The sequence below is a fragment of the Sciurus vulgaris genome (genome assembly GCF_902686455.1).
Source record: "Sciurus vulgaris genome assembly, chromosome: 13".
In the NCBI taxonomy this organism is placed as follows: domain Eukaryota; kingdom Metazoa; phylum Chordata; class Mammalia; order Rodentia; family Sciuridae; genus Sciurus; species Sciurus vulgaris.
In genome coordinates this window covers 90,864,903-90,877,236 of record NC_136474.1, presented here as the reverse complement: position 1 = coordinate 90,877,236, position 12,334 = coordinate 90,864,903, and the positions used below count along the sequence as shown (strand labels likewise).

At 42.4% G+C, this 12,334-nt stretch overlaps 1 long non-coding RNA gene across 1 annotated transcript in view; it reads left to right on the top strand.

The window, feature by feature from the left end:
• The window catches only part of LOC306643225, a 59,338-nt gene extending 49,968 nt beyond the window's left edge, over positions 1-9,370 (top strand). Inside the window, exons 2-3 of the long non-coding RNA XR_013758858.1 lie at positions 6,926-6,965; positions 8,021-9,370. This is a non-coding gene — a long non-coding RNA (uncharacterized lncRNA). The remainder of the gene's footprint in view (positions 1-6,925; positions 6,966-8,020) is intronic.
• The last annotated feature ends 2,964 nt before the right edge of the window (positions 9,371-12,334 follow it).

The window sequence follows — 12,334 nt, the reverse complement described above, 5'->3', positions numbered from 1 at the left end:
AAGTTAGCTGTGGCGTGGGAAAAGGGCTAAGCCAGGAGCCTGAGCAGAATGCTGAGCCCTGAGAGCTTGTTTCTTGAAGAGTGAAAAGTCTAGACTCCCAGTTCTCGGCTCTGACTACATAATGGCACCATCTGGAGAGAATGAAAACATTCTCCTTACTTCCCTTCCAGACATTTTGACTTACTTTTTCTGGAATTGGCACCAGTAGTTTTTGGAAGTTCTGGATGATGCCTTTGTGCAGACAGATGGTTACGTGCAGCCATTGAGATGAGGGCTGTGGAAGAGGCTGGGTTGCATCATGTGGAGTTACTATGGAGGGTTCGAAATGAAGAAGAGATCAAGGAGGAATATTGTATAGTTCATGTCTTTTCAGTAACGGGAAAAGGATGGGATTCAGGACACATGTGGAGAGATGGAGGAACACACCTGCAGAGGCCCCGCATCTGTCTTAACGAGCTCTCACACACACGTGCAAAAGGCACGTGCAATTTCAGATCTGGTTGGCACCTGAGATTCTACATGGCCATCAGATCCCAGAAGTGCGACGTCATGGGGTTATGGGTCCATGAGACACATTTGTGCTGTTGCCTGGTGGCTGTGTTTTTTCCGGTAAGAATGATTTGTAATGCTTACCTAATGCTAGATGAAGCCAAAGGGATGGCTGGGGATGGGCAGATGGAAGAATGACAAAGACAAGCTGTAGGATGATCCTTGAAGTTAGAGCCCAGGTGGAGAGCAACTGTGGGTCAGACAGCAGTATGTCTGGTGCCTGAAAGGCACTGTTCACATGTCACAGTGGAGGGTAGAGGAGTCTTGGCCCCAGCTTGTGCCTTGGTCGAGGCACAGGGCTTAGAAACGTCAGTTCCACTTTCCTAAGTGGTGTTAGGGATCATGGAGGACAAAGCTCCACTCTTGGACACAGTACCTGTGACCTGAGAGAATTGGCTGTCTCTGCATACAGGCCTACGCAGCCTCAGCTGACGTGGAGAGTCCAGTCACGGAGAAGAGGCAGAGCATGTGGAGTGGCTGTCTACAGGAGGGGTTGCTGGTCATAGTGTGATAGACCAGAGCCGATTGTAAAATGAATTCTAAGAACGTGATGAAGAGCCAAAGCTGGGGAAAGGGTTAACTTTCCTCCCCTGCTGTCAGCCTTTCTCCAGGGAACCTATTAACCACAGGTCCCTAGCTATTGGATTGTAAATAACTGTCTCTAGGAGGCTGAGGACTCCCTCTCGAAATGTAAACACACTTCTGTGCCAGGCTTGCTTGCTTTCTTTTTTTTTTAAATTTCATTCTTAGTTTTTATTTTTATTTATTTTTTGTTAATTTTACAGACTGCATTTTGATTCATTGTACACAAATGGGGTACAATTTTTTGTTTCTGTGGTTGTGCACCATGTAGAGTCACACCATTCCTACGTACATGTACTTAGGGTGATGATTCTCATTCCACCATTTTCATACCCCCCTCTCTCTCATCTCCCTCTACATAGTCTAAAGTCCCTCCACTCTTTTCTCACCCCCCACCTGTCCCACTCCCATTATGTATCATCATCCACTTACCAGGGAAAACATTCAAGGAAAACCTTTGGGTAACTTCCTGAACCCTGTAGGTACATCACTGAATTGTGAGGCCAGTTCACTGCTGTCTAAACTATGACCTCATGGGCTTAGTTCTTAGAAATACAGCTCTTGAGGAGGAAAACTCAGGTCCCCTTGAGTTCCTGCCGCCTGTGGTGAAGGCCCGTAGCTGTGGACTACTCATGGTGAAATTTCTGTGTATGGTCTTGGGTCGCGTAGGCCTAGAATTCAAACTCACTAATGTTGTAGTGATTAAAACGTGAAATGTCCTACAAAAGCCCCATGTAACTTCATCTTGGGGTCCAGAATTTCAGAGCACTAGCTCACCTGGTTCCTCCAGGTAAATGAGCCTGATTCTCCAACCAATCCTCAGGGGGTGCTTGATCTCTTGCTGAGTGGATTTCCATAACAATGGAAAACACATTCTAACATCCACTGGGTTAGGGAGAGAAAGCTCCAGAAGTATTAAGATCCAGACAAAAGTAGCAGAGAAATACTGAGGAGGTAATTCAGTAATAAAAAGAAGCACAGAAGGGCTATGTACACAGCCCTGTCTGGGGACTATCTTCTCATATTGTCCTGGAGAAGACACAGCATTTCTCTTCGTCTGCTGGTTGCTACTACTGTGATCAGTCCAACAGTAGACGGTGGCATAGATTAAATGGATATAAACCCAGAAGTCAGGAGCTCTAAGCTTCACAGGAACTACTCATCTTCAAAGTGAGTCTGGTTTCCCCTGGGAACTCGTGACATGGGCTGAGAAGTGATGTTGTGTATGGGCAGCCTCCTAGGAGGAGGCTATTGGAGTCCGAAGAGTGGTCACATCAAGTACTGGCTTCATGTAGTAAAGGCAGTTTAGTTCCTCTCCCTGTGCTTCTGGTTTCTTATCTATAAAGTGGGAATAATTATAGTATTCCACTTATGTGTCTTTCAAGGTTTCAATAAGGTAACATGTGAAAGCAGTAAGTGTAAGGACAAATGCAGCTCAGCTCAGGACCCCCGGGAGTTCCAGCCCCTCCAATGGAACTGGCGCTCAGTATTCCCGGTCTCAGTTGCGGCTCAACAGTAGCTCCCAGAAATCCACGACGGACACAGGACCTCACGCAAGAGACTTTATTATGCGGACGACTAGCGCCTCCGCTCAGGGTGGAAAAGAAGGGAAAGAGAGATGGCATGGACGCTTCTCCCAGATATTGGAATCTTCCGGGCTGGAAGGAACCAATAGCGGAGGAGAATACTTGCAAGCTGATTGATGAACCAATAGCTAGTTAGCATGTTCAGACTGACAAGCTAGGATTTAACATGGGAAGCAGGAAATGGCTGTAGGTAGGCCGGAAATTCCGTTAGTGTAATAAGTGGGTGGAGCAACTATCGCAGATTGACAAGTGACTGAGAGGCGGGGAAAATGGCTGCACCTGAAAGGGCGGGGGATGGGCTTTGTATTACAGTAAGAACTCTAGCACATAGTAAATGCCATCAAATGCTTGATGTTTTTATTTATGTTAATAACTACTGGGTTTACAATAGGTTATTCTGGTTAAAAAGCAATATCCTTACTGAAAATAGCAATAATGTTAATAGCATACCTGTGAAACAAGGAATCTTTACTATGCACCTTTTCATTTATCATTTACAACAACCCTGAAAGTTGCACAGATAATTGCATCTTTTTATCTTTAGGAAAGCAAAATAGTTTCAAGGGCATGAGCAGAGAATATTACGATACAGAGACTGGGATTAGGTCAGATAATATTGTGTAAATATTGAATTGGAATTGAGAGCAAAGAGGGAACAAAGCCCTTGGTTAAAACCTGATCATGGTGTAAAACAACCTGAATATTTGCACAGAAGTCAGATTTTTCACTGCATGCACGTCTCCACCATTTCAAGGTTAGCAGTAGCATCCCACCGGAGGCAAAAGGTCTCAAGTAGAAAAGAAGTGAAGGTAGTTTTAATTACAAACTTCCTTGCCTTGTTTCTGAGGAAAGCAGCCAGCTGCATGTGAAGGGATTGGCGGGTCAGGTTCAGCCATGTTCAATTCCTCACTGTGAGTTCAATGCCTCATGGCTTCATGCTGTTTAAAACAGAAGTGCCACCACAAAACCAGTGGCAAGACAGGATAACTCATGTGCTCGGAGGGAGTTGACCTCCCAAGCTATCTGATGGCCAGTTGGGAGAATCAGGAAGCTCAGGCTATCAAATTTTAATGAATATTTTTCACTAGTTTCCTTGGATTTAGAGATCTTCTCTTTTGCATTACAGAGGAATGGCAATTTTCCAGTCTAGCACCTAAATGCACAGTCTGGCTTTGCACAGTTTCTTCTCACCTATTTTCATGACTTTCTCCAGCCAGCCAGGCACTATTGACTGGGTTTTATTATTTAGCAGGTGTAATGGATAATTTTAGGTGCTGACTTGACTCTCCATTCAGTCAGACAGTATTGACTGGGTTTTATTATTTAGTAGTGTAATGGATGATTTTATGCACTGCCTTGACTGGGTCCCAGTGTGCCTACGCATTTGGTCCAGTATTCTGGGTGTGTCTGTGAGGGTGTATCTGAAGAGGAGCATTTGAACTGGTAGACTGATAAAGCAGATTGTCTTTCCCAGTGTGGGTGGGTCTTATCCTATCAGTTGAAAACCTGAATAGAACAAAAACATTCCCTCTTCTGAAAGTAAGGGGGACTTCCTCCTACCTGATTTCCTGGAGTTGGGCAGCTGTTTTCCTATCTTTGAACTTGACCTGACACATCTGGCCTTCTCAGGTCTCAGGTATGCCAGCTTTGGGCTGGAAGCATACACTTAGCCCTCCTGGTCCTCAGGCCTGTAGCCCCAGGCTGGGGCTGTGTCACTGGCTGCCACAATTGCAGCTGCTAGACTTCTTGATCCCCATCCTCATGGGAAGGAGTTCCTTATAGTTAATCTCTTTCTGTGTAATATAGATACATCCTATTGCTCTGTTTTGTAGGGAAACTTGATTACTGTACCAAGTTTTTGGTTAGATGCTAGGAATAGAGCAGTTGACAAATGGTCAGGTCCCAAGCACTTCTGCATTAGTAAGCATTAACACAAAAATTACATGCATTGAAAAAATAATTAAAATTTGTCCTAAGTGTCCAAAGGAAATTCACAGGTTTATGTATTTTTTTCTTCTCTCTCTCTCCCCATTCTTGGAAGAGAGATGTTCTAGAATAGCATTATTTTTTTTCTGACTGATGAGGGTACTTCAATATGTGTGTGATACCAGATATTCACTGTGAGTCATACATTTTTCCATTTTGGATAGTTAATTCTATGAGTACAGTTTGCATTTTCCTGGGTTTTAATTTGATAGCAACACTTTAATCTTTGCATTGACAAAGTAATTCTCTATTCTAATAAAATTCAGAAATAATGCTATTTTAAAAGGAGAATATTTTAAAATTTACATTTTGAAAATTATGGCACTAGAATGAACAAAACTACAAAATAAAAGACAGGAAGTGTCTTCAGACTTCTATAAAACAGCTAATGCATCCATAGTTCAAATCCCATGGCTGCCATTAGCCAATTGGGTAATCTTAGAAAATTTACTTCTCTTGTTCCGAGTTTATGATAATGGGGTTTTATTCTTCTCTGAAGTTTTCTTTGCAACTCAAGAAGGCAAACTTAATCACTTCCGTCTTTGTGTATTTTTTCTACTTATTTGCTTTTTTAACTAGGCTCCTCTTTCTCATGGGGCTGGGATGGTGTCCTGTCCTTCGGGAGGGCTGAGGTCCCTCAGGCCATCTGTTCCTCTCTGTCTCTGATGATGGCCTGCCACACATGGGAATTGTCACAGCAGCTGGCTGCACCGAGCCCAGCACTGCTACTTTTCTGGAGATGCTGCTCCATCAGATTGCTGTGAGTGTCCTGTGTTCTTCTGACCCTGATTCATTTTGATTATCTTCTTAGCACAGGTGGAACAGCCTGAAGATAATTAACTGGATGCTTTTCGTAAGTAAATCCCACAGTGATTACAATACCAGACTTCATATCCCCACAGAAAGAATGCATCTCTTCTACACGAAGATTCAAAGATTAGATAAAATTACCATGACTGAGATTCGTTTCTTCTTTTCTGTGGACAATTGCATCTCTTCCTTTCCTCTTTTTTAGAAATCGTCTACCTAGTAAGAAAACTCATCTCAGTCTGTTGGTGTTTAACGTCTTCCCTTCTGTGCTGAGATGCCATCTGCAGAGCTCCCTGGGAAACTCATGGAGCTTCCTGCAGTGGGAATCTTTGGGATCCCATACTGAAAACAAATATCCCGATGCAAAATAATAGCAGGGGAGAGTTCAAGAATGAAGAAAGGCAGTGATTTTTTTCAGTAGCTTCTGAAACCATAAGCCCAAATTAGCTCTTAAGCATAATGTGTGCTAATTTCCCTAAGCAAAAGGAATTCTGGAGACATCCTGACTCCTGCCAAGGGCTCGGCACTCGTCTGGACTTTCAGGTATTAAGTCTTCCAAACTTAACTTGTTTCTAAAAGTACTATCATTGCCCACAATTTGTAGCTTAGGAAATGAAGGCGGAAAGAGGCTCAGCAGTTTGGCCAAGGTGATGTCCCTGACAAGGAACACACGTGAGGTTCAAATTCTCTCCAAGCATGGACAGTTAGTTGTATGGCCATTGCCAAGGCACCAGGAGACCTGTTTCCCCTCACACGGCAAGCCCACGCTCCTGGGGCACTGCTCATTCCATGCTGTGTTCACCCCACCCCAGGACCACGGAGTCTCCTTACTCTTTTGAAACTTCTACTCAGAAGTGACGCTCCATTCTTGTTCAGATTTCGTCACATCATAAACTCACACGATGGCTCTTGAATGCACATGGGGTGGTCAGACACAGCTCTCCACAGTAGCCGCTCAGAGCGGCACATGGCCAGGCCTGATGTCACTGAGGTGCTCTGTTGCCTGGGATTTTGAGTGCAGCTGGACCCAACCTCAATGTAGTGGAGAGGACTCCCTTCCTCCAGAGAGCAGGGCAGATTTTGAACAAGAATATAGTCTGCTGTTTTGGGGATATTTGTGTCCATTAAATGATATCTTACTGGGTGTCCTCTTATATTTAAGGGCTACTGGAATTTTGCTTTGGTGAATTAACCAGGAATATCATTTGCCCATCTTTCTGTTGGTTTGTTTTCTTATTGAAAATCTAAATATTGTTTCTTATTTTATGCAGAGTCAATGGTTATATTTAAAAAATGGGTATGATGAACTTAAATTATTGGGTAATAGCAAAGAATACATAATAAACATAATAATTTACCATGCCTGATAAACATGTTGTTATTTTTAAAATATTGTCTCCATTGTGTTTCAGTGAATGATAGTCTATTGGCCAAATCTGGTCCTCTGTTTTGGTAAGTAAAGTTTTACTGGGATTTGCTTTAAGGTAATGACTACGATTGCTTATGCTACAAAGGTAGAATTGAGTGAGTGTGACAGAGACTGTATGTCCCATGAACACTGAAGTGTCTTCTATGCCTGGACAGATAAAGGTCGCCGAGCTCTGCTGGGCTTCATCCCAGCCACGCACGTGGTCCTAGCGTGTACCCCACATCCTGCAGGCCCTCTGTCTGGAGCCCTGTTTCTCCCTCAGCAATGTAGCAGTTCTCTTGTCCATTGTTGATCTGGTGACCAGAAGAGAATAGGGCCCATTTATTTCCTCCCCAAAGCTGGGACATAGGGCTGCTATCTTTCTTAATGTCATACTTCAAAGAGATGTTGCCCACGTTCTTAGAGAGAGATTGTGGAGTTGTAAAGGCAGCAAAGGACTTGCTGAGCTTTTAAAAAGATTTACATGCATTTCCAAGAGAGAAAGAACTTGACGAGCATTTCTAAAGTCAATGCTCTAAGAATACGGAGTGGGAGACTTTCTTATTTTTAGTTTTGGGCATGTCTTTCTTTTCAATTTGTATTTCCACTTAAGAGTCATATATTTATCTACAAAGCAGTCCTTATTGTCATCCAGTAAGCTGTGTGTGTATGTGTGCGCACGCACATGTGCATGTGTGTGGTGCTGTGTGTGTGCGCACTTTACTCTGAGGCAGTTAACAGTTCCCCAGGCCTAGAGCATTCCTAAATATCTGAGACTGCACATTTGCCAACACTTGTCCCCAGCTCTATCTTATGCTGCCACTCCTAACCACTCAGTATCTGACCTTGGTAGAGAAGTTCTTCCAGAGCTGAGATTTCAACCTTTCCTCTGGGTCTGCTCCTCTTGGTTCATTGTCACTGGGCCTGGGCCTTTCTCTCTTCTTAAATGTTGCTAACAAGGCCTTGAACATTAATTGCCTAATTCAGACTTCCATTCTTTTCTCATAACACCTATTACTCCCAGCAACAGTCATCCAACTCACACCTCAGACTTTTCCAATAACTGATACTTTTCTCTCCTCTTGTACCTCTTCCAAAGGTGTACCTTCCCGTTTCCCACGGATGCAGGTGTTTCCAACTTCACATCCGCTTTATGCAAGGATCTCCCGGTACTCCATCGACCACCAGTACTGTGGTTGTCACTGTCAGTCACTCGAGGGTGATGTTCTTCTAAAATCCCATCTTAGAATTCTGTTCTCAAACCACCCTTTACACCAGTTTTCACAGTCTGAGTTCCTTGGAAGTGACTGAGATGGGGCTTGGCCTGTAGGAATTTTTACTGAAGAATGACCTCATGTAATACCAGTTGGAGAATGAAGGAATTAGGACTGGGCAGAGGAGAAGCTGGACCTCGGTTGCATTGGCCAGTTGGATGAAGACTTCTGCTAGAAAAGGAATGTGACCTTGAGTGAAGTGACTTTTCAGTTAAGGTCAGTAATAAGAGCAAGGAGTCAGAGGTCAGCTGGAACTCTCAACATTCTCAGTGGGTGGGGAATGAATGCTTCAGTCTTGAAAGCAAGAGGGGTTCAGGGTAACCAACAATGGTCACTATAATACAACTCATCACTTGGTCTTTGAATTAATTTTTCTTTAAAATTTTTGAATGAGTGGATAAATATGATCATCCTTATTTTAAATTATTACATTGCATCTAACATTTACATAGTCCTTTTGTGCCAGAAACCGTACCATTTTGTCATAATTATTTATGAATCCAACAAATGTAGCGATCAGTTATTATCAGATTTTATAGTCTTATTGAATAAGTATGAGAGAAGTGCCATTCTAGGTATTTGAAATATATCAGTTGAGAGAAAGAAAGAGAGTATATACACTTTTAAGTGTTTTATTCTAATGGAGAAAGAAAGCCAATTATTATACTATTGTTACATATCATTTACATAGTCATGAAAAGTATTATGAATAAAGGGTAAAAAGTCAAGCATTGTAAAAGGAATACGGTTGTGTTGCAGCTGGTCAATTTTATGAGAAGTGAGACAGCTGAGCAACGACCCACAGGAGGTCAGAGAACTAAAAATGCTAATATTCCAGAAATGATCTGGAAGAGGAAACTTGCAGGATGGGTGGAGGAAGAATGGACAGCAGCAAATAGATTCCCAGATGGCAGATCAAACCTGGAATCTTCTAGGTGGAGCAGGGTGTGAGCAGTGACCACGGAGGTGCAAATAGAATGCAGAGCGGGAAGAATAGACATGCAGTGGGCTGGGGGTGAGGTCACCAGGGACCTTGCCAGGCATCTTATTGGTTGGGAGACCTCCTATGGCAAATGGGGGTCTGGATCCCTTTTTCAAGAGGGAGATACCACAAGTTCACATGAGTGCTCCCGAAAAGTCTCTGATTGTAAAGAATGGATTTTGGTCAGGAGGTTTGTAAAGAAGGTATGCAAACGGGACAAGGAGAAGATTTCCTCATTCAGGTAAAATTGACAGGTGTCTGAAAATATGGAAGCAGTAATAACATAAATAGAAATGGGTATGAAGTTGAGTTTAAAAATAAAATGGTTAGTATGTCATCATCACTGGATGAGGACACAGGAGAGAGGAACTAGCACAGGTGGTGGTTCTGGTAGCACAGGTTGACCAACCAGGTGGAAGCTAGAACTGGAAAGGATGTTCATGTTAGAAAGTAAGTTTGAGAGTCTGGTGGTAACTTTGCCCTGAATTGGTTAGTCCATTTAATGACTGCTGAATGTTAGGTGCTCTCTGAAGTGACAGATAATGTGGTCAGTAGCATAAGGTCTCATGCTGCTTACCATTTAGTGAAGGAGAGTACGTACATGAACACAAAAATAGAATATGTGATTACAGGTTTTAGTGAATTCTATGAAGGAAAATCAGAGCACTCAGAGAGACAAATAATGTCCAAAGGAGGTTAGATTGGTTAGTTATGGAAGAGCTTCTGAAATAGTTACATAGAGGCCAAGGCCCGGGCAGTACCAAGGAACTAGCCATGCTGGGAGAAATAGCTGGTTGTGACCCAAGACCTGCAGAAGCCTATCAGGCTTAGATCACAAAGACCAAGGTGGGGACGCACAGATGATGCTTGAGAGGCAGACAGAGCTGGGGTCTTACAGACCTGGGCTCAGTTAGGGAATTTTAATTTTATTCCAAATATATTAAAAAGAAATTGAAAGATTTTCCAGAGGAGTCACATGATCCTATGAGTTATTTTAAAATGATACCCAGCTATGTGGAAAAGAGAGAGAGGAGTTACTACTACGAAGATGTTACTGGACCCAGAAGAGTGAAGGGTAGTGGCAGAAAGGATAGGAGAAAGGGAGAGAGGGGCAGCAGATCTCAGAGAGCCCTACTCCATGCAGAGAAGGTGGTGAGTCCTGCCACGGAGACTGAGGATTGGCCAGGCTGGTCTGAAAAACAAAACCAAAAGAAAAATAGGGTGTAGAATCACAAAACCCAAGAGAAGAGTTTCAGGAAAAAGTCTTGATGGACACGTCAAGTGCTGCAGAAGTGAGGGGTGTTGGAAATGCTCACGGTGTGAGATGACAGCCCAGTTTTAAGTAGCTGGAGACGTGGAAATACTGGATGGGTAATTTTCTCAAGACTTGCTGAGAAAGGGAAGGAGACAGAGGGACAGATGGCTGGGGGACCTGCTTCTGCAGGGCTCAAGGGACCTTTTGTTTTAAACATGGAAATAAGATTGTTTAAATGTAAATGGTAAAAAAGCAGCTCCTGTCAAAGGGTGGAGAACTGGGGAGAACAGGCAGGGAGGGCTGGAGAACCTCAGGGTGAGGGAAGAAAGGTGTTGCTGGAGTTGTAACAGCATGCTTGGTGGTGCGGGTGAGAAGTTGAGAGCAGTCGCAAATGGTGACCGTTTGAGGAATGAAGTCGGACTTCAGTCTGAGAATGGAAGAGTGCTGTGCTCATCAGGTTGTGTGGTGTGTTCATTCCTAGATGGCATTGTGCATTTCCAACACAACCTTGTATTGAGAAAGATTTTAAAACTTTGCAAAAGTAGAACAACAAATGTCCACGTATACTTGAGTTAGATGCAAGAATTATTGACATATTGGTGTATCTCTTTTATGTCTTTTTTCCTCTTTCTTTTTTAAATGTAAATTTCTTTTTATTAATTAAAAGCAAAACCTTTTTTTCTTGAAATCCAAATCTATCTGCCATTTTGTTTTGTTTTGTTTTTTTTTTTTACACAAAAACATATGACTCATTTATTCTTTAATAACAGGATCAGCAAATACCATCTTTTCTTTACCAAACAGACAAAGAAAATTAAGGTTAATTTCAATTGAACATTATGTCCAGTTAAGTGGAAAAAAACAAGGTTTAGAGAGCTATAAAGCTAAGTGAGAGACAGGGATGAGAAAAAGCGACTAGTATAATAACAAATAGAGAAGGAAAGTAAGAGCTGAATATGTAAATATATACAAACATACATCCATACTTATACATAAGCACAATTACATACAACCTTGTGAAGAAAAGAAGCACACAAATGTTACAGACACACAATACCTGACCACTATATTCAGATAACAAAGTAACAGAGGGAAGTTTTATTCCTCCTTTGGTGACTATTAGATTTCCAGAGGAAAGCATTTTTTTTTTTTTAGTTTAATATTTTTTTTAATTTTAATTAAAAATCATAAATTTACATAGGTCAATGTTGTTTGATTCATTTTGTTATTTTTTCCCCTTCCCCCTCCCCTCCCACCCCTCTTTTCCCTCTATACATTCCTTTCTTCCTCATTCTTATCACCCTCCTTATCCCTAACCCTAAACCTAACCCTAACCCTAATGCTAACCCCTCCCACCCCCCGTATGTCCTCATCCGCTTATTAGCGAGATCATTCGTCCTTTAGTTTTTTGAGATTGGCTTATCTCACTTAGCATAATATCCTCCAATTTCATCCATTTGCCTGCGAATGCCATAATTTTGTCATTCCTCATTGTGGAATAATATTCCATTGTATATATATGCCACAGTTTCTTTATCCATTCATCAACTGAAGGGCATCTGGGTTGGTTCCACAATCTGGCTACAGTGAATTGAGCGGCTATGAACATTGATGTGGCTGTATCTCTGTAGTATGCTGATTTTAAGTCCTTTGGGTATAGGCCAAGGAGTGGGAGAGCTGGGTCAAATGGTGGTTCCATTCCAAGTTTTCTAAGGAATCTCCACACTGCTTTCCAGAGTGGCTGCACTAATTTGCAGCCCCACCAGCAATGTATGAGTGTACCTTTTTCCCCACATCCTCGCCAACACCTATTGTTGCTTATGTTCTTGATAATCGCCATTCTAATTGGGGTGAGATGAAATCTTAGGGTAGTTTTGATTTGCATTTCTCTTATTACTAGAG